Source organism: Schistocerca gregaria, chromosome 7, assembly GCF_023897955.1.
Source record: "Schistocerca gregaria isolate iqSchGreg1 chromosome 7, iqSchGreg1.2, whole genome shotgun sequence".
Taxonomy (NCBI): domain Eukaryota; kingdom Metazoa; phylum Arthropoda; class Insecta; order Orthoptera; family Acrididae; genus Schistocerca; species Schistocerca gregaria.
This window is the reverse complement of record NC_064926.1, coordinates 239,992,542-240,016,728: the sequence shown is the minus strand read 5'-3', so window position 1 is coordinate 240,016,728 and position 24,187 is coordinate 239,992,542.

Here is a 24,187-nt window from a genome sequence, read left to right as displayed (position 1 = left end):
TTCTCCCCCCTTAACCTGCCCAGTTCTCGCCTAGCCTCATCTAACTCAGCCTGAAGAGCAGCAATTTTCCCCTCCTGTTCCACAATCTTTCTATCTCTACTGCATAGCCTACAGAACCACTGATGAATCTCGCTCATTTTCCCAATTCCCACGCCACTACAGTCACCCCAATGAAAAAAGTTACTACTTCCATCACACCAGACCCCGGAGCTAACGATTCTACAGCACATCAGGCACTTTACACTCATGGTACAAATCGATTTTAGTGACAGAAAGACAATTAAGTTACCGGAAAACAATGAAAATACGTGTAAGAAAAATTAGGCCTAGTCGCGACTATGTAAACAGTGGTTCAGAAGCTTTTTACTGGAACTTACTTAAGAGATGACGATACTCTACAGATATAAAGGGGCAGAAAACGTATTTAGCACACTAAACTATTAGTAAATGCACTTATAATTGCGGTATGAAGTTTAATCTGAAAGCTCAAAAGTTCGGCCTGGCCGCGATATGTAAACAAAACGAACTTTACGTGAGTACTGTGAAAATAGTCGAGTAAGACAAAAACCTATAATGGTACGCTTGAAGAGCACTATAATTGGCGTAATAAATTAGTTTAAAGTGTTAAAAACAGTTTATTACTACTTAAATTACTTATCTTGTACGAGAGCTGTGACTCAGACGTCGGTATAGCAGGCGCAGGGCTACCAACAAACGTTTCCGTATTTAATGGATTAAGTACAGGACATGGGTGGAAGAGAAACGCATAATTTTTATTTCATTATTTACTGCCCCTTACAGAATTTGTTCAATATGACCGCCGGAGACGTCGATGAGATGCTGTACGGCACCAGAGTTGCATTTGGTGGCCATATCTACCAGCATATCTACGACGTTTCGCTGTCATGCGATAATTACAGCCCACACGGGATCTTTGCGAGTAGCTGCACTTAAATTACAACCAGCTGCAGGGCAGAGACGAATGGGGATCATTCCAGCGAGGACACGGGCGGGACACAGGATATCCACTGACTTAAACGACTTTGACAAAGAGCAAACTGTTATCGCCCGGCGCCTACGAACAAGCTTCTCCGAAACGGAAAAATCTGCTTGCCCGTTCTAGTGATACTGCCGTGAGCACATATGGGAAGTGTTGAAGGACCGTGAAATCGCATTTGGGCCACGGGATGTTGGTCGTCTACGCCTCATCACAGAATACGAGTATATACATCTCCATGTGTAATATGCATATTATACTGAAGTGCCTAGCATAGAGTTCATCGAACTACTTTCACGTTATTGTATTTCTCTAGCGTTCCATTGTCAGTGTGCTGAAAAAACAACACTTAAATCCTTCCGTGCTAGTTCTGATTATTTTAATACGATGATCATTTCTCCCTGTATTATTTGCGGGATAAAAAATTACAATACTTTTAATTAGTGTACGTCGAAGCCGGCCGGGGTGGCCGAGTGGTTCTAGGCGCTACAGTCTGGAACCGCGCGACTGCTACGGTCGCAGGTTAGAATCCTGCCTCGAGCATGGATGTTTGTGATGTCCTTAGGTTAGTTCTAACAGAAGTCTATCTTCCTCCTGTGTATACCTCGTGTGAGGACCCTGGAGGTAAAATTAGAGAAATTCAAGCTTGCAAGGAAACTTACCAACATTTTTTTCATCTTGAGCACCATTCACGACTGCAACAGGAAAGTACGAGAAGAGAAACTGATATACAAAGTACCCTCCACCATACACGACAACGAACATGGCGGTAAACAGACAGAGATGTTAAACATGAAATGGTTAATAATATTAGTAAATGCAGTGATACATTCGAGAACAGAAAGAAACTAAAGAAAATAATGATTAGGATTGCAACAACCTTAATATGTTAATGATTGCGTTACGTTCTGCTTCTACATCATTATGATTACTCTGCAATTAACAATCAAGTGCCTGGCAGAGGGTCCATCGATCCACCTTAAAGCTACTTTTCTACCGTTCCACTCGAATAGCGCGCGGGGAAACGAGCACTTAAGTCGTTCCGCGCGAGCTCTGATTTCTCATACTTTATTAGGATGAGCGTGTTTCCCTAATGTAAGTTGTTGACGCCAACAAAGCATTTTCGCATTCGAGGGAGAAAGCTGGTGATTGAAATTTTACGAAAAAATCCTGCTACAACAGAAAACGCCTTTGTTTTACCGATTATCACCGCAGTTCGCATATCATATATGTGGCACTCTCTCCCTATTTTAAGATAATACAAAACGATCTGCCCTTCTTTGAAATTTTTGGATGTCTTCCGTCAATCTTACCAGTTAATCATCCAAACAATGGTTTTTGTTCTGACGTAGTTTTACCTGCGAGAACGACATGACCCAACACTTAAGCTGAAACTGATTGCACGATCGTAAGTTGTGCATTCAAAGGAGACTAGCGCTTGCGATAGAAAATGTCAAGAATAAATACCAATGTCAGTTAATACGGCACGTGAAAAGTGTCAGCTGTCAGAACAGTCTTACGTATTAAATGAGACAGCGAATAAGGCAGCGTGTGATATCCTTAGAAATGCTTCAGAAGATTTTCCACACCCTTTCCGCTCGGTATTCGGAATACAAGTCGTACAATAGAACATCTAAAACAAAGAGTACAGTGTTTCCTTGTCCTGTCGAAACAGTGAGGATGTGAGTTTTGGAGAGGACAGCTCGCGAGGTTTCATCATAAGCGACTCCAAGACGGCGGCCCCTTTGATGCTGCGGTTCTGACAATAAAAAGAAGCCGTACCGAGCTACGGGTGACCGCTGAGGGAAGGGACAAGCTCGCATTGTGAGGTTTCATATCGGCAGACAGAAACTGTTACTCGCTCTCGTCCTCTCCTGTGTGTCTCCCGACACCTCTATCCACGGGGAAACAATCGAGTGGGGGCGAAGCCGTAACGACACCACTACAGCCGTATTTCCGAAAGCAAAGACTTCTGCAAATGCAAAAGGCCTGAAAAACAAATAAATCGCCAGCTCCGAATCGAATCACAATTTGGTTTAACATAGAGTACTTTTCGACATTGGCCACATACTAGTTTGCATTTATCGCCAGTATCTCGTCCACTGGAAACTCGCAGCGAGTAGGAAAAGCGCAGGTGACACTCGTATATAAGAAGAGTAAAACAACAGGCCTGTAAAATTACAGGCCAGTATCCTTAACGTCGGTTTGCTACACGATGTTTAAGCATATTCTCAGTTAGAACACTACTACAGTACCCTTGGCACTGTGACAGGCGTTTCTTGCGGAGCAGTCCCAAGAATCTGCTTTAACATATGTCCTGGGCTAATAAGACCTTACTCGTATTATTGATGCATCTATTGCCGGCCAGTGTGGCCGTGCGATTCTAGGCTCTTCAGTCTGGAACCGCGTGACCGCTACGGTCGCATGTTTGAATCCTGCCTCGGGCATGGATGTGTGTGATGTCCTTAGTAGTTCTAAGTTCTAGGGGACTGATGGCCACAGATGTTAAGTCCCATAGTGCTCAGAGCCATTTGAACCATTTTTTGAAGTAAACAGACAGACAGGAGAAAGTTCCAGTGGGGAAAAAAAGAGAGAGTGAGACAAGAGACATAAATAGACTGTGGCAATGAGTGAGAGATGTAGATTATAAAGGTTTAACTACAGAAGGAGGCGGGATAAAAGGATTTGTTATGTGTTAAGGGAGTGAGTATGTTTATCTGCCAGAGGATTGGCGCTGTTGGTTCCCCTCTTGACTGTCAGAGTTTTCTAAAGGGAAGCATATTCGCCTTTTTGTGCTCCGACAGCAGTATTTTTCAGCTGGTGACATATATATGGCAAATTCCTTACAAGAGCATGAGTGCTTCCACAGGCGTACTAAAAGCGCCCGTCGGCCTGAACGCGGCGACGCAGTTGACAGTCCTTATCTTCCAAGAACTGAATCTTATCTCTGCATGATGTTACTCGTGTTATCCTGACAAATAAAGTTCACAGGCTGAGCCACAGTTTTTGAGTTACGGAAATAGATAGGAATCTGATGTATGCAGATGGGGAGATTAATGTATGTGGTGAAGAAATCGGGACCCATTCTCGTGCGTTTTGGATACGTCCACAGCAGTAATATGTGTGAGATCATTGTTCGTTTGACGCATAAGATCTTTCTTTCGATCCTCCATGTTTCTAGCCTATTTGATTTTATTCCGTGATTTGAGCAAGCGAAGAGGGACATAGTAGTGACCTTTAGCATATCATCACGTGGCAGTAACAGCTCAGTAGAACTGAAATAACAAAACGGCTTTCTACAAAATGGAAGGATCGCTAAGAGTTTGACATCCCGTCGACATCTAGGTTGTTAAGGGAGACTGCAACCTATATGGCAAGGTAAGCTAAATTTCGACTAAATTTCGTATGATAGATAAATGACCCCAGATGGAATAACTTTTGACTCCTTGAAGATGAGTAAATGTACATTTACATGTTCATCTACATCTACATGCATACTTCTCAAGCCACTACACGGTGCATGGCAGAAGGTATCGTAGAGAAGGCTGCCATTCGTAACACCAAATAGAAATTCTATTCAGGTCCTCATGATTTTCCTACACTCACTCAAAGACGACACTTTCGGGTACACTTCAGTGCCATCAGCAAACAGTCATAGATTGCTGCTCATCCTATACGTGAGATCGTCTGTGTATACAGAGCAAAAGAGTGAGCCCTGTGGCATTTACCATCCAGGATAACGAACTTGGTTCTATTACTTAAAACGTCCTCTGACCTTGCAGATATACATCCGAGAACTCATTCTGTATGCTCGGACCTACGTTAATAGTATGCAGTGTGACATTGTGTCAAAAGCTTTCTGGGAATCGAGGAATTTGGAATCGGCCTGTTGTCTACCATCCAAGGTTCGCAGGACATCGTGCAAGAAAAGAATAAGTTGAGTTTCGCACTGGCGATATTTACAAAATCCGTATTTGTTTGTGGTAGAAACTTTTCTCTCTCAAGGGCGCTTTTAGGCGTCTTCAAATGTTCAAATGTGTGTGAAATCTTATGCGACTTAACTGCTAAGGTCATCAGTTCCTATGCTTACACACTACTTAACCTGAATTATCCTAAGGACAAACACACACACACACACACACCCATGCCCGAGGGAGGACTCGAACCTCCGCCGGGACCAGCCGCACCGTCCATGACTGCAGCGCCTTAGACCGCTCGGCTAATCCCGCGCGGCAGGTGTCATCCATACAGACCATAAGAAACAACTATTATGTGTTACATCCACTGAAACTGAAATTAAGTAAATGATCTACGAATATGTGGGGCTAATCCCGCGCGGCAGGTGTCATCCATACAGACCATAAGAAACAACTATTATGTGTTACATCCACTGAAACTGAAATTAAGTAAATGATCTACGAATATGTGGGTATACTATAATGAATTTTGTTTTTCCATCTTCTTATTTGAAACAGTAGGCTCTGCCAGAAATATGACTCTTAGACAATGCGTCTAATAGTGTATTTTAATACGACAGTATGTCATCTTCGGCAATTCTTCTTATTTGAAACAGTAGGCTCTGCCAGAAATATGACTCTTAGACAATGCGTCTAATAGTGTATTTTAATACGACAGTATGTCATCTTCGGCAATTTGTAACAAATAAAACACTTGATAATGGCACTTTGAAGCCGAAATCATGATTGTGTGAGTGTAAATGTAACACTGTAAATAAACAAGTCTAATGGCGGTACTGACTTTAAAGACATATATTATGACGCCCCACATTCTGAAAAAAAATTATTTAAAAGCATTGTTATTTCTGTGTCGTTTAGGATTAATAGCGGAAGAGATTTTCTGAACAGAGGCGTAATAAGTCTTTTGTGAGCGACAATGATTGCTTACGTTGTAGATGGGTTAAGCTTTAAACTATACTCTGTGTCCACACTGATGAGGCAAGTAAATCGACGTTTACATGCTGGATGGCTGTGCACAGGTTTGCTAGACTTGCACTCAGATGTAACTGACTATCGTCAGCGTGTAGGTAATATCTGCAGTGGGAGAGAATAGTTCACACATCATTGATGATGTAATGCAAGAGTAATTGGCTCAATACTGATCCTCGTGGGCCCCCTGGTAATATATTGCTCCATTGTGACATTTTTGTTCCAGTCATTACACATTGCTGGCAAGATTCGCATGAGTGGAACCGTCCCCTGGAACTACATCCTTCGTCCCTCCAATGCGACATTTTTATTGCAGTGAGTACACACTGTTGGCAAGATTCGTGTGACTGGAACCACTGCACAGCACTTTAAGGAAATACCGACTTGTGAGCTTAGCAAGTAAAATATGAAAGTCGACAGAGTCGAAACGTTTGCTGAAATACAAAAAGCGTATAATATTCGCCTGCTATTTATCTACAGCCTTTTTCAGTTCGTCAGTCACTTTTATAAGAGCGGTTATTGTGTTACGATTTTGCGTGAAAGCGGACTGGTATTCATCTGTAAGGTAATCTGATACTATTAGCAAGCTTATCGTGAACTATGTATTCTAAAGTTTTTGCTAAAGCTGGTAGAATGCAAATGGGCCAGTAGTTGGCAGATTCCTTCTTGGGCTATGGTTTTATGACTTCCTGCTTCCAGGCTGTTGCAAAGAAATTTGAGATCAGAGATTGATTAATAATGTTCATTATTTTGGCCAGTAGAGGATAGACGAGAAAACTGATCATTTGCGCTGTTATATTATCGTACCCCGCAGTTGCCGAACGAATTTGCGGAATTGACTTCCGGCCCGTGTTAGGTCTTACCACCTGCAGAAAAAAATTTCATTTATATTAACGGCTAACATTTTACGGGGAAAGCGATTACTTGCGCCCTTTGCGTTGGTCAAGTAAAGATACCGGTGTGGCGAAATACCCACTTAGGTCCTCAATAGGAACTAGAGATTCACTTGCAGATTTGGTTTCCCTATTTATATTTTCCCAGAGTTAGCGACTGGGGATACTGAGCTTTACATTCCTCACAGACTGACTAACTCGGTTCGGTTCACTATGTGATCTAAAGTATCCGGACCCGCCCAAAAAACACACGTTTTTCATATTAAGTGCATTGTGCTGCACCTACTGCCAGGTACTCCATATCAGCGACCTCAGTAGTCATTAGACACCGTGAGAGAGGAGAATGGGGCGCTCCGTGGAAACCACGGACTTCGAACGTGGTCAAGCGAGTGGGTGTCACTTGTGCCTGTAGGCGAGATTTCCACACTCCTAAACAACCATAGGTCCACTGTTTCCGATGTGATAGTGAAGTGAAAACATAAAGGGACACGTACAGCACAAAAGCGTACAGGCCGACGTCTGTTGACTGGCAGAGATCGCCGATAGTTGAAGAGGGACGTAATGTGTAATAGGCAGACATCTGTCCAGACCGTCACACACGAATTCCAGACTGCGTCAGGATACACTGCAAGTATTATGACAGTTAGGCGGGAGGTGAGAAAACTTGGATTTCATGGTTGAGAGCCTGCTTATAAGCCACACATCACGCCGGTGAACGCCAAACGACACCTCGCTTGGTGTAAACAATGGACGATTGAACAGTGGAAAAACGTTGTGTGGAATGACGAATCATGGTACACAATGTGGCGATCCGATGACAAACTGTGGGTGTGGCGAATGCCCGGTGAACGTAATCTGCCAAGTGTGTAGTGACAACAGTAAAATTCGGAGGCGGTGGTGTTATGGTGTGGTCGTGTTTTTCATGGCGGGGGCCTTCACCCCTTGTTTTGCGTGGCACTATCACAGCATAGCCCGCGAGAGTGGAAGCTGTCATCAAGGCTATGGGTGGGCCAACACCATATTGAATTCCACCACTACTAATGGAGGACGCCACGAGTTATTTTCAGCCAGGTGTTCGGATACTTTTGATCGCATAGTGTAGTTGCCTGTAGGTGACATGATTAACAAAAGTTGGGTGCCGTGTCCTATCTGTGACACTTATAAGGTGTAATACACGGTTTTTAAGACAAATTTTGCGTGATTTCATCACTTGCAGAGGGAAATACTTGATCGTGATGGAACATAGGGCACGTCAGTATGGCGCGTAGCAGACGGACGGCACAAGAGAGAACAGTTCTTTTTTTTTTTTTTTTGTCGAACGGTTCGATGCTGCCCTCCATCTTACCCCATCTTTTGCAGATCTTGTCATCTCTTCTTTTCAAATATGTTGGTAAAATTTCAGCTTTGCTGTACTCTTCTTTTTTACACCTTTATTACTCTTTTCCTAGGTACTGAATCAGATGTCCCACTAATCTCCTCTTCCTGGGAAAAGGTCTTCCACAGCCTTCTCCTCTGCTCGTAGGGAACTTAAGAGAGCGGAATGGAGAAGAGAAATGCGAGACATTCTTAAAGACGTCCTGACGGTATTCACTTTTTCTATTACTGCTGAGACACAAACTTCACCCGGTCAATCCAAGAGTCATCTAAATACGCATACCGTATTAGCCCTTAGCAGAGTTTGCTAACAATGGAAATTTTCTTAGTTGGGTGAAATGCACTGTTGCAATTGTGAATAATGTTATTACTTAATATTTTTCGTTATTCTTTACGCCTCAAAGCGCTCCACAGCCTGTATAATGCTGTATAGAAGTGAACAAAGCTTTGTTCAGTGTATATGGTAGATAATTTGTGTTAGGTTGGGTGGTTCTGGTGCTCGTGTGGCCTCTGGCTGGTCCCCTGGGAGAGGGAGAGAGAGGTGTGGGGGAGGGGAGCCAGCGTCCGCCATGATGTGGCCGCAAGCGGCTGTGCGCGCTCACAGGCTGGGCCAGGTAATGTAATCAGTACGGGTGTTTAGCTAATGGCATGCAGAACACAACAAGCAACATCAGACGCCCCGCGCCGCCGGCATTTGAATAACGCAATAAACTTTGGAGGGGGGAGGGGGAGAGTAGAAAAGGGGTGAGGCTGACGCAATTAGCCCCCTCCCCTCCCCTATCACCTGCGGGCGCGCAGCGCGCCGGTCCAAACAAAATTACCGATTCGAGTAACTGCGCCCTAAACTGCGTGACGCCGCCATATTGGTCGCCCGAGCTGCCGTCGCTTCGGCTCCATTCGGTAGATGTCGGGTCACGTCGGGGCCCGAAGCGTACGTCTCTAGAGGGCGTCGGGCTCCGCGTTAACTCAGGAACGCCCTTCATAATATCTGACCGACGTCGCTAAACACGTCAATCCGCTCACGTGTTCCTATAAATCAGTTCTTCGTAAATTCGTTAAATCAATTTTGGACGACAAACTGCATCTTTGATTTAAATAGATTTTGATACGATTTATTATTCCATTAACTGTTTTCGAGTCACTGCTGGCTCATCAAATGGAGGTGTTTCAAGAACATTATTTTAACTGTTTTCGAGTCACTGCAGGCTCATCAAATGGAGGTGTTACAAGAACATTATTTTATGGACCGTGAACAGCTACGCACTAGGACCGTGGTGTTGACGGAATTTCTACAAAACGAAAGTATCATTATGTTTTAGGATTCCTCGTAGTATCCATAACAAATTAATTCCGTCATAACAATATGGTTTGTGTACGTGAAGTTTGACCGGAATGTGCTTCACTGGCAATTCCTTTCGATTTTATATTCATCCCTAGTCTCAGAAGCCTGCACGATTTTTTGTCGCAACTGTATGCTATGGGGAGCGCAGCACTACTGATTTGGCCTAGAAAACTATAATTCAACAATAATCTTCACGCTCATTACTGTTGCCTAGATAGGCTGCAGTACTCTGTCGTACATCCTCAGTCTAATTTTTAACATTTTAAACCCTGAGTCATCGAAGTAATGTATTCGCTTTTGGAAAGAATAATGCTAACCTGTACTTTATTTATGTTATAGTGGTTTCCTATAGTTATTTATAGTGCTTCAGCGGCTTCATTTTTTCATCCTTCTCCAAAAGTGATACAAGTTTGTACTAATGCGGCAATATCTATCTCCCTTTCTCGCTCCAGCTGAATGAAGCAGTCGCAACCCACAGGAAACATCATTCACTCTTTGTGAAATTGTTGGTTCCCTGTAAATAGCCCTTTTCTCCCCCCTCCCCCCCTCTCGATTCTTACAACAATCGAACTTCCCTGTATAAAACTTAATATCACCCGAACTATGTGTCGGTCGTATAACGATATGATTTTGCAGGTATATGCAGATACGTGGATACTGTCTGCAAAACGTACTGCGAATAAAAGTAATAGCAAAGAAGTAATATACTATGAGGTATATTTTTTAAGTAAGTACCGTTCTAAATTAAAAATAAAACAATTAAATTTTTCTAAGCAATTTTGTTTTTACATGGAAGTCTGTACTTTAACCCACTTTTATAGGTAAGTCTCACCAATATTCGGGGTGTTTAGGTTTTTTGTGGGTATCTGAAATGCCACCTCCGATTGAGGACCGCCCCCCTCCCCCCCCCCCCCCCACCCCCGAGTGTGAAGTACGCGCTGTGCGTAGAGATGACATGAAAGATGGGATGGTACAACAATGGGTGAGAGCTTTTAAAGATGTCCGTACGAATGTGCACAGTAAGGAACGAAGTGGGCGTCCTTCTGTCATTACTGACGACTTGGTGCATAAAATTGATGAAAACTGAGAGAACAGACGCTTTATGACTTCCACGTTATATGATGAGTTTCCTCAAGTGTCAAGAAGTGCGCTTTATGCAATTATTGCCTAAACAGGTTGCAGATTTCTACGAGGACGTTTAAAAGTTGGTTGTCCGATATAATATGTACCTCAATATTGGTGGGAATTCTGTAGAAAATCAGATTACAGTACAGGCTTACATGTAAAAATATAATTGCTAAGTAAAGTCTACTTATTTTATTTTTATTTCAAAACGACACTTATTTCAGAAACACGCCTCGTAAAACATCATATTTGACGCTGAAGTTTCACGGGTCCAACGGCGAAAATGTAGCATCTGATAACGTTTTTCCTTTGTTTTTGTGGGAATTTCAGCAGAAAGAGTTTCGGAATGTTTTGAAAGTATGTATACAATTTGTTGGGAGTCGCAAAGTGCTTTCATTCTCAAAAATTGGATGAATATAGTCAGAGTAATTTGTGCACTGATAGTTATACTGCCTCAACACACAATTATACCGTCTCTAACTTTAATACTTGACTTATTGTGCTAGACCTTTAACGTAAAATCATATTTCTTGATGAGCAGATTAAGAGAATTACATTTTTTATTTGGCCATTAATTATATGAAATTTAAAATCGAATTTTTGTTGCTGCTGGAAAGCTAGACATGCACTGTACGCTTTTTTAGTAATACTGATACGGAGCGACAGCCCTAGTGATGAGTGTTTGATAGTCTGACCAGATTATACACTAAAAAACAAGAAAACTTTGTTAAAACCTATACATGCATAAAAAAACCAAACTTGGTACACATATCACTTAATTACAACAAAAAATATTGTTGGGGGATGGGTTAAAACTCTCCACAGGTGTGGGTGGGGATGAAAAGGGCAGTCACACACAAGCATAAGTCAGCAATGTCTGTAGCAATTTCAGCCAAATTTTATGTATACACCACGTATTATTTATATAATTGTAGGTGTAAAAATAGTGTGGCGGTAGTACAGCTCTACCACCTGGAGGGGTGGGGTAGGGGTGAGAAGCTGTGACGTGTAAAATATAGTTGACAATGTCGAACCCATAGTTTTATGGTTCTCTAGGCGCACGGATGACAATCTGAATGACGCTTCGCCCAAGAAGAAGGGAGCGAGGGGTGCAAATACAGTGTCATTGAAGCAAATCTCCCTAGCGCTTGAAGTAATTTCTTCCACACTTGATCCTGCTGGTTTGCCACTATATCGTCTTTGCAACAGTACAAGACTGTGTCTCAGGAATATGCCATGCAATGTGACTGAAGAAATCATCTGAACAAGAAAGGAAGGGATCGTAGCCGTTTACATCCCACAACTATCGCTAATTCCGACGTATCTCCTCTTTAAATTCAAGAGAGTGCAATTTCCAATTTCCAATTAACAAATCGCAGAGGCAATCTGTCAAGTACTGCAGTGAGGGTTCGACATAACTGTTTCTCTCACTGATAATTTTATGTCGCTTGCCCCATGGTGGGCTCGACCAAGAATTTTTCATCCTAGCTAATGGAGGTGAAACTAAAAGTAATGTTTATAATCAAGTTAAATCAAAATCATTGTGAACTGTATAATTTGCAGAAAATATTATTCAATCTGAATACTGTACTTGTGAATTTGTACATATATATGTGTATATTTTTTTGTTTGAATGTTTTATAACGTGTATGCTGTGCTCATGTACAAGTAAATGATATTTCTTCCGTATTAGGGTCACATTAGAGACACACTTCATTTTTTCCGTTTTCTATCTGAAGATTGAAATAAATAAATACCTAATCAACGCGGCGTTTTCAGCTATGTTTTATAATTTGTATGCTGCTTTCATGAAAACATGTCATAAAATTTCTTCGATATTATACCACAAACACAGTGCATTCTTTCCCATCCTAATAAAAGTTTGAAATAAATAAATACCCATGCAACGCCGGGTATTCAGGTAGTATCTGAATGAAATTAAGTCTGGGTTTTAGGCTGCGTTATTATGAAACACGGGAAGACCGGAGCTCTGCAGTGAAACGTCATGAAGAAGACCGCTGCAAAGACGGTCGAAACATCAGCATTTAGTTATTTTAATTGTTTATTAATGACGTGACCTAATGCCCAGAATGATTTATTTAAATTTATACTAGCCTTGGAAGCCTACGAACATATATTTGTAGACATAATCTGTAAATCTGCTAATTTTATCAATTAGAAAGACAGTAACTTCTTCAAGGTCCTACCAAAGTAGTGTATTGACGATATAACAGAACACTGCATCCTCTGTTCTGCTTTGGATGCGAAATGCTAGTGAACAGCATATTAGATGACTGTTTACATTATTTTATCCAATTCCTCGAAGGGGTGATGCCTTTCTAGCTTAGTATATGTGTGTCCTAAATTTATACTCTGCAAGCGACTCTGCAGTACAAGGCAAAGGATACTTACCGCCGAAAGACATACCAGATTTTGTTCCGGTCTAATTCATGTATGAAAAGCTGGAAGAATAACTACTTAAATACCTTCGTGCCTTCGTGCCCAAATACCTTCTCTCCTAGATTACTGACTCCACTCTGGTTCTTGTAATTTTGTAAGAAGGCTATTGCGGGATGTTAAAGTATCTTCAAGCGTCTGCTAGTTCCAGTTTCTCAGCATATCCGTGACTCGCTGGCGAGGGTTAAACAGACCTATGCCCTTAATGCTTACATACTTGCCTTCAATATCCACAATTAATCCAATTTGATATGGTTTCCACATGCTTGAGCAGTACTCTAGGGTGGGTCCCATAAGTGTATAGTAAGCAATCATATTTGAAGACTGACTGTGTTTTACCAGTGTACAACCAATGAACCAAAGTCTGCCACCTGCTTTACCCACAGAGAACATAATGTGATCATTCCATTTAATAATGAACAGATATTTACACCCAAATATTTATAAGTGTGGACAGATTTGAGTTGTGACTCGTTGATATTGTAGTCAGAAGATGCTACGTTTATACGTTATTATTTTTGCACAATTTTCTCTTTTTGAACATAAAACAAGTAGACAATGTTTGCACCATTACGCCACTCTGATATCTCGTCATGATCTGACCGAATATTTATGCTGCTTTTTTCAGAAGGAATTTTTTTTATAAATAAGTGCAAAAAGTCTGGGGGGGGGGGGAAGATTAATGTTTGTAGTAGGTCATTAAAATAGAACACGAACTGCAAGGGCACTATCAGACCTATCTGACTCACCATCCAAGATTACATGCTGCGTCCTACCAACAGGAAATCATCAATCTAGCCATTAATTTTGTTTGATACCCCATACAATCGTACTTAACACCGCAAGTTGGGTTTCACATGATTGGTGTTTTCTCGAACCTAAGCTGGTCGGCATGGAGGTCGTCATTCTGTTCGAATTACCTCTCTTTACGTTTGACCTCAGAATACGTTCTAGTATTCTGTAGTTCCCGAAATCAGTATGAAGGCATAGATATTTGCAGGAAAATTAACATTGTCGGCTGGAATAGGTGCACAATGTATATCTAATAGTATGTAATCCAGTATACCGACAAATACAGTCAAATGGTATTGCATTTGATGTCAGAAGTACAGTATGAAACAAGACATCAACGATTCAGATGGCAGATGGTGGAACTCGGTATAAAGGCAGACGGTTCTGTGTACGTACGTGCCTTTACCGCAGATAAGGAACAGACATTTTACTGACAGTGCGTATACAAACGGCGTTCTAAGGGTTTTGCACAGCCGTCGCTAATTTTTTTATTGTTTGCAGGAGGAGAACGAAATTTTTTTGTGAACATACTTGGAACATTTATAACTTGGTATGTAAAAGTATTTTCTTTGACTTACAATGGACCGTGAAGTATGTGTCAGGTTGCGACAACGGTCGGTGATGGAGTTCCTCTTCAACACTGGCGATGACTCTGCCACATCGATTTACAGGAAGTTGCTCCCTGTTTATGGGGAGGACACAGGGGATCGCAGCAGTATCCAGCAGTGGTTGCAGAGGTTTAAAGAAGGTGATTTCTCTCTTCTGAACAATTCACGATACGGTAGACCATCGACGGCACTGAGTTATGTGAATGAGACCATTGATAAAATCATCCAAAATGACAGATGTGTGACGACACGACACGACACGACAATGACTCGTTTGTCATTGAGTAGTGGTACAGTCACTAGGGTACAGAAAAATCTGTGCACGTTGGATGCATAGATTATTAACAAGAGAAATGAAAACGATGAGAAAGAACGTGTGCGAGGGTCTCATGAAGACCTTTACTGAAGAGTGAAAACAGTACTTTGACGGCGTCATTACCCAGGTTCAAACATGGCTGTTTTTGTCCCAAACAGAGAGCAAAACCCAATCCATGGAGTGGCGTCACACGGGTTCCCCTCGGAAGAAGAAACAAAGACTTTCACGGACAGCAGACCGAAAGGTAGTGACCTCCTTCTTCTTAGATCAGTGTGGTGTCATTTTCATAGACTTTTTGGAATCTGTATCCACAATTAACTGGGACCGTTACTATTTGTCTTTGGACAAGCTGCGACGTGCCATCAAGACCCATAGACTACAGCTTCAGGGTCAGCTCATAAGACTACACCATGAGAATGCCAAACCCCATATAGCCCTTAAGACGCAGGAGAAAATCAGGAAAATGGGTTGGAAATTTGTTCCTCATCCTCCCTACAGTCCGAACTTGGCTTCGTCCGATTTTAACCTCTTTGATCGTCTGCAGGCAAACCTGCGCGGTTAAACATTTGATAGTGTGAAATACCTTATTTCCTGTGTCAAACTATGGTGTAAAAGTCAATCCCCAGAAATTTACCAAAGTGCATTTACATCATGGAAAGAACGTTGGGCCAGATACGTCATAGCTGATGGAGGCTACACTGAGTAGCCTCAACGAATAGCTAAATGGTCCAAGTACGTTCACAAAAAATTTCATTCTCCTCCTATAAAAAAATTAGAGACGACTGTGCAAAACTTTTTGAACGCCCTTTGTACATAAACCGCGACTGTGGCAATGCAACACGGAAAACAGTTATGAAAATTTTTGGAAGAATACTGTCAACTGACGTTAAGTAATGTATAAAATTAGTATTTGAACTATCAGCTGTTTTTATTTTACTGCTCTCTATACATTTAGTATTCGTATGTTTACTTTTAAAGTCCTGTGTCACATATTTACATTCATGACATGCACAACACATTATAAGGAATGACTAATGCAATATGGTGGCTTAAATTACTTTAATCCTTCATCCGTGATGATGGTCCAAGACCTAAACCAGTAGACAAAAATAAATGGTTCAAATGGCTCTGAGCACTATGGGACTTAACATCTATGGTCATCAGTCCCCTAGAACTTAGAACTACTTAAACCTAACTAACCTAAGGACATCACACAACACCCAGTCATCACGAGGCAGAGAACATCCCTGACTCCGCCGGGAATCGAACCCGGGAAACAGGGCGCGGGAAGCGGGAACGCTACTTCACGACCACGAGCTGCGGACACCAGTAGTCATCTGGGTTAAAAAAAAAAAAAAACAGTTATCATGTGATGAGAAAGCAAACATCGTCAAATTGCCAAGATGCTGAACTTAGACAGGTGCACAATATGGGCTGAACGGAAAATATGGGCAAAGTAGAAAATTATTTGAGGCATAGACAGGGTTACTCTTGCGCAAAGCTAGGGCTACAAATCGTTATTCATCTCAAGTTGTTGCTGATTTATGTTTCCAGAAGTTACGGCAAAGTTGTTCACATGACACACATGTTGGACTGCTGAATCCCGCTCTAACGCCTAAATATAAAAAAAGTTAGATTGAAGTCTGCTGAAAAACATATGTCATGGACTTCAGAATGGGATAAAGTGGTCCTCAGTGATGAGAAGAAGTTTAATTTAGATAAATAGGTTGGATTTCAATATTATTGGCATGATCTGAGAATAGAGCAGCAAGTAAAAATGAGCAGAAGTTTTGATGGTGGAAATGGTACGATTTGGGCAGCCTTCTGCGCTATAGGTAAGTCAAGCACTTTTTAGCTGAACACTAGAATGAACTCTAACATGTACACAGAGATGTTAATGATAGAACTGATCAGAATAAATGAGGATCTACGGGACAAAAGTCTAATGTCCAAACAAGATAAGGCATCTATGTGTGTTTCTGCTACAATCAACATGTTGTTTGAAGATATGACCCGGACTTCTCCCCGATTTAAACCTCGTGGAAAATCTTTAGTGAATACTAGAAAGGCGCGTTTATCACAATGGAATGCAATCAGAGGCCGTATGTGAGTTGAAAAGAACGATACGAGAAGAGTGGGAGACAATTTCACTGCAAGAACTACAAATCCTAGTAAAATCAATGCCGAAAAGAATTTCTGAGGTAATTAGGAAGACCAGAGGTTGGAAAAACTACTAACAATGCAATACCAAAACAGGACAGAGTGCCTTTATACAAATTACCACCCAGAAAATACGAACGCCTGATTTTGTTACTCAAATTGTGAAAGAAACTATGTGATTCCGTCATTATTGTTTATGTCTTACAAGGAATTAGAATAAAAATTAAAGTACTCAAGTGTCATGAACACCTGGAGCTTACTATTGGAAACAATAGGTTTAATCCTCGCGAATCCTAGGTGCAAGAGAAGGAACTCCAACACTGATTGAAATGTTCATGTTTTATAATTAAAGTAAAATGAAAAAACAAGGAATAGCTAAATAATGAGAAAAAGGGTATTCACTGCTATGAAAAGAACAAGGTATACCGTTGAAATATGAATTGTTATTATATGCGATATAAATTTACATAATGATTGTATATAAAATATCGCGTGTTCGATCTGGAGGGGGGGAGGGGGCGAGGGAATATGTAATGCTTCGAGCATTTCAGCGTAAATTCTAGAATAACTTGACCTTCCTCCGTCTCGAACACAGGACATTTTAAATAGAAGTGTGAGAGAAACGAATCCGACCTACTGCGCACTGCTTGTTTCTGTGTGTGTTGGTCCAAAAAGTGTCACGAGCAAATTGTGGACACGGCGGCCCACAAGTATCTGCTGTACAGTCCACAGAGTTTCAAGAAGAACAAGAAGTGTTTATGTATTATTCTGTGCTTTCAGTGACTGTGATGATTGTTAAGGACAAATGAAGAAATGAAATTAGACTTTTAAGTAAGTCATGTATTGGACTTGCTAGAAGCAAGACATGTTCATGTAAATGTATTTAATCGAGTCTAATGCGGTACAAATCGGTTGACTTGCAAACTTTCGAATAATTATGTGAGAAATGGTGAGTTTGTTCTTTGTAGAAGCTGAAATTTACCAAGACCAAGACTAAACTAAAAGTATTCTGCGAATATCCACTTATTTCATGAGTAGACAGAGAGAGAGAGAGAGAGAGAGAGAGAGAGAGAGAGAGAGAGAGAGAGAGAGAGAGAGACAGAGACAGAGAGAGAGAGAGAGAGAGAGGGTGAGAGAGTCAGGTAAATTCCCTTGAAGTTTTTGGAGATCGACGTGTCCGACTATCCAGAGAGGAAGATCGACTTTGCATACCAAGTAAGTCAACTGATGTGAGAGCGGTGTGAAGTTGGCAAATCATCTCCACATCGATTCTTGTCGTCTAGAGCGTTAGACTGCCTCTAGTCTCAGTACATTCCATATAGCCATAAGTCTGTTGTTGAAAGTATTGATTTCTGACACCATGTGCGTGTCTCTTGTATTTTAAATAACCTTACTCATTAATGTTAAGTAGATTTTGTAGTGTTCAACTCTTGCACGCTCTCTACTTGTTCTTGTCAGAGTATGCATTTCCCTTTTCCTTTCACAACATAGTGTAATCCCTCTGGTGATGCAGGGTTTTTTGCATGGCTGTTTTGTGTCCTTTATGTCGTTTGATATGAATTTATTATGGTGTAGATTAAATTTTATGCTAACAGTTGGTTCATTATAAATTAATCCCAGGTCATCTGTAAACTGTTCTTAAAAACGTTTAACCTGGAATCATTAATTATTCTAACCGATTTCGAGTGAATCCATACTCTAAGGTACTACGTCATTTATTCTAACTATGCATCATGATTAGGGAGAGCTATTGATACTGGGTAAACAGTTATTTTCTTGCTTTGAGCTTCATCAATGAAAAAATTAAAGATTGGGGTCCTACTGTCTTTATCCACCCATGTTGGAAAGTTAATTACTGAGATCAAATAGTGGGATCCAAATAAGGTTTGCAGATACTGAAACTTTCTTTGTCAGAGTCCTTTAGAAAATCTACATTGAAGTCACCATAGACCTTTAATTGCTTGCTGGTATCTTCGACAGCTAGCATAGTAAGGAATCCATATTGCCCATAAACAGTTCAAAATTTGCAAGTAGGGATTCATATACAGTTACAATTAAAAGTGAACGATTTTTCAGTATTAAATCACAAGCACAAACGTACGTGTCCTGATCACAATATCTACTTATCTCAATGATTCTGAACTTATGTTCTGTCTTTATACATGTCACATCTCCTCCTTTCCCATATTAGTTCTACACGACGAAACTGCAACAGTGTCATCTTTTATATGTAATTTATATAACCCTGTAGTTATTTGGTGCTCAGACAGGCGCAATATATCTATCTTTCCAGTGCTTTCTAAATTTCCTAAATGGACAAGAAGCTCTTCTACCTTACTAGTCAATCCTCTAAAATTTTGATGAAATAAGCTAATCTTACTTTTTCGTACATTCCTAAGCATTTTGTGGGTTTCTTCTTTCAAAACAGGATGCCTGAATCCTAATTCAAATCTGAAATGCTCCTCTGACACCAGTAGCCACAGGGACCTTCCAATTTGTGATAGTGGCCCTGCCCGCCGCTATGGCCGAACGGTTTAGGCGCTTCAGTCCGGAACCGCGCTGCTGCTACGGTTGCAGGTTCTAATCATGCCCCCCGGACGTGTGTTATGTCCTTAGGTTAGTTAGGTTTAAGTAGTTCTAAGTCTAAGGGACTGATGACCTCAGATGTTAAGTCCCATAGTGCTTAGAGCCATTTTTGATAGTGGCCCTCCGTAATTATCTGGAAGACAATCAGTGAAATTATCTTTTCAGCTCCTCAGTTGTGACCACGTTAGCATGTTACCATCTCCCAATTGTAACAACTGACACTGCACTCACAGCAGTATTTACCGAGGGCTGGTCATGGCGCTGCAGGACCTGTACAAAACTCACATTTGTGTGTGTAGTTGTTGTTCCTGTTTCATCCTGGTCACCCAAAATGCCGCAATTAATGTTCTTAGCCAGGCTGTTCCGTGCTCGACTAACTACAACAATCTGATCCGCTGATAGTAAACAAAATAAGTATTAAGTCTTTAGAAAATCGTTGCTAGTTGTAGGAATTTACATTCTAGTATTCCTTTAGTTTAGTGTGCAGATATTCACGCAAGATAGAGTGACTAATGTGGCTACGAACACGTCATGAATAAAGAGTACTTGAAGATGTGACGTGTTCAAACGAATCTTTTCGTTCTACTTTGATGCCATATACTGCATGTATACTTTGATGCGATATACTGCATGTATTTTTTTTTTTCCATCAGGGTAGATACCGAAGCAGGATGTTGTTTTAGTCATTAATGTTTTGCTATTAGTACAGGATAGTTTTAGCACTGGAATTTAAGAGTTCCTGTAAAGCGTATTAGATGATAGAGGCTATTTAAGTAATTATAACAAAGTGTTCTCTAAAGAGTAGCTTCGAATAGGGTAATGGAAGCTAATGAGCCTGGTGCCCAACAGTTATTACCATACGAGGTGCATTAAAGTTCTAAGGCCTCCGATTTTTTTTCTCCGGACTGGAAAGAGATAGAAACATGCGCATTGTTTTAAAATGCGGCCGCGTTCAGTGTCAATACGTCCCAGAGATGGCAGCACCGTACGGAAGATGGAATTTTACCGCCAGAGGCGAGAATGAGAACTGTTTTAAATACTTAAAATGGCGACGTTTTCCTTACTTGAACAGCGTGCAATCATTCGTTTTCTGAATTTGCGTGATGTGAAACCAATTGAAATTCATCGACAGTTGAAGGAGACATGTGGTGATGGAGTTATGGATGTGTCAAAAGTGCGTTCGTGGGTGCGACAGTTTAATGAAGGCAGAACATCGTGTGACAACAAACCGAAACAACCTCGGGCTCGCACAAGCCGGTCTGACGACATGATCGAGAAAGTGGAGAGAATTGTTTTGGGGGATCGCCGAAGACTGTTGAACAGATCGCCTCCAGAGTTGGCATTTCTGTGGGTTCTGTGCACACAATCCTGCATGACGACCTGAAAATGCGAAAGGTGTCATGCAGGTGTGTGTCACGAATGCTGACGGACGACCACATGGCTGCCCATGTGGCATGTTGCCAAGCAATGTTGACGCGCAACGACAGCATGAAAGGGACTTTCTTTTCGTCGGTTGTGACAATGAATGAGACGTGAATGCCGTTTTTCAATCCAGAAACAAAGCGCCAGTCAGAGCTCAATGGAAGCACACAGATTCACCGCCACCAAAAAATTTCGGATAACCGCGTTCCAAAGGGCACTACGGTAAAAGGTGCATCCTACGAAAATGTTTTGAAGAACAAATTCCCTCCTGCACTGCAACAAAAACGTCCGGGAAGGGCTGCGCGTGTGCTGTTTCACCAAGACAACGCACCAGCACATCGAGCTAACGTTACGTAACAGTTTCTTCGTGATAACAACTTTGAAGTTATTCCTCATGTTCCCTACTCACTTGACCTGGCTCCGAGTGACTTTTGGCTTTTTCCAGCAATGAAAGACACTCTCCGTGGCCGCACATTCACCAGCCGTGCTGCTATTGCCTCAGCGATTTTCCAGTGGTCAAAACAGACTCCTAAAGAAGCCTTCACCGCTGCCATAAAATCAAGGCGTCAGCGTTGTGAAAAATGTGTACGTCTACAGGGCGATTACGTCGAAAAGTAACGCCAGTTTCATCGATTTCGGGTGAGTAGTTAATTAGAAAAAAAATCGGAGGCCTTAGAACTTGAATGCACGTCGTAAACAGGGTGTTACGCCCAACACCGTGGAAAGGTTTGAAATTCAACACATTCATTGGCAGAGCGCCTGATTACACTAGTATCAGTGCTTTGCGTTTGAAGGGAGTGTGATAAAAGTTAGTGCAATGACTTTTTTGTAATTAAGTTTAATGTGAACTACTTTTTTAAATGTAATATGTAACATTACTGTATTTTACATTGTGTATTTAAACTCTCCAGTCACACATGTGCATTTGCTTACTTTTCCTTCTATATTATCTCAAATCTTTCTTTTTCAGGTACTGATCTGGCTAAGTTCGTTCGACAGAAAAGTGTTTTGTAGGCATTGAAAATACAACATGAAGAAATCAAAACGTGGATGTACAAACTATCCCGATTCATTTTGTTATATACGTGGTGAATTCACGACAATGAAACAAAGAGGACAAATTTCTAACTTACTGAAGACGTCGTACCATTTATACTTCAAATTCCAACTGGGAAATTAGGATAAAGATTGGGCACCTCACACGACTTGCACTAGGTGTAATTCTAAACTAACACAACAGCTGAAAGGAAAAAAAGAGCACTTACCAGTTGGCATACCAATGATCTGGCAAGGCCTCAAAATCATGATGATGATATCTACTTCTGTTAGACTAATGTAACTGCCTTTTCATCAAAGAATAAGAAGAATATTAAGTACCACAACCTGCCCTCAGCACTCAGACCTGTTCGCCACGGTGAAGACCTGCCAGTTCCAACTCCTCCGCTAGTGTGGGAAGAAGTTCGTAATTCTGATCATGTATCTACAAACGCTGAGGAAGCACAAAGTCAATCAAGTGAAGAGGAGCATTTTCCAGAATAAAGACAGCATTTAATTACACAAGCAGACTTGAATGACCTAGTTCGTAATTTATACTTATCCAAGGAGCATGCAGAAATTTTGTCTTCACGTCTTATGGAATGGAACTTCCTTCATGAAGAAAAAAGAATTACTCACTTTAGGCAAGTAATAAAGATCTGATAACATATTACCGTTTGATGGGCAACGTTTGTGATCGTAGGGATGTAGTAGGATTAATGAAACATCTAAACATACCATACGATGCTGCTGAGTGGCGCTTGTTTATTGACGCTTCCAAGACAAGTCTGAAGTCTATTGCATAATGGTAATATGTTTCCATATGTACCTGTAGGGTACTCCGTGACGATGAAAGAGAACTACGTAAATTTGTCAGAGATACATGAAGCTATTAAGTATAAGGAAGAAAATTCGAAAAGATGTGGTGACCTCAAGGTGATTGGTTTACTAACTGGTCTCCAAATTGGTTTCACAAAGTATTGCTGTTTCCTTTGTCGTTGGGACAGCCGTGCAGTAGATAAACATTATGCAGTTAAACAATGGCCACCCCGAGAGAAATTGGCTCCAGGGAGAGAAAATGTGATTTGTACCTCTGGTGGATTTTCAATATCTTTTCCTTCCCCCGCTGCATATTAAACTCGGCCTTATGAAGAATTTTGTCAAGGGAATGGACAAAAATGCTAATGGTTTCATGTATCTACGTGAATTGTTTCCTGAATTAAGTAACGTAAAATTGAAAGAGCGGATTTTTTACTGGGCCACAAATTAAGAAGTTAATGCTTGATAAGAACCTCGAAGAAAAATTAAGTCTGTTAGGACTTCAGCCGGCATTATTTTAAGGATGTCGTTGAAGGTCTCCCAGGGAACAGAAGAACAGAAAACAGTGACGTATTAGTGGGAACTCTTTTAGAGAACTATAAAAATCTTGGATGCAGAATGTCACTAAAAATGCACTTCCTTCATTCTCATTTAGATTTCTCCCCCACTAATTTGGGAGCGGTTCGTGACGAACACGGAGAAAAGTTCCATCAGGACATTCTGCCAATTGAAAGCCACTATAAAGGTAGATGGAACCCTTCAATGTTAAGTGACTACTGTTGGTTTTTAGAACGTGAAGGATATATATCCCACAGAAGGAAGTTCTCATCAAAAAGACTCAACCCTCCACCATCAGCATATCATCGAGCAAAGGAATGTTGCAATTTTTGTTGTAAAAATGTACATTAGGCCCAGGATACTAGAGTAACATAGTTTTATGGCGTTAAGTATGTTATATATTGTCTAAAATTAGTGTGGACCACCCTCGTCTCTGTTTTTACATATTTGGCCATTTAAAAACTTCCGCAACAAAAAACTGGAGGGCGATGGCGAAAATCTAACTGCATTTACAGATTCAGCAAGTCCAAATTAGTTAGGTCCACCATGTTTGATCCCTTTACCTGAAAACAAGTTTTTGTTGTTGTATAGAGTTATCAGAAAACGTGCGACCCCCATTTCTCCCCCTTCCAAAAATATGCGTAATCTAAAAAAAGAGGGACACACACACACACACACACACACACACACATTATTTATACATATACAGAGAGAGAGAGAGAGAGAGAGAATGTCAATCCTAATTCGTTTGCTGTTA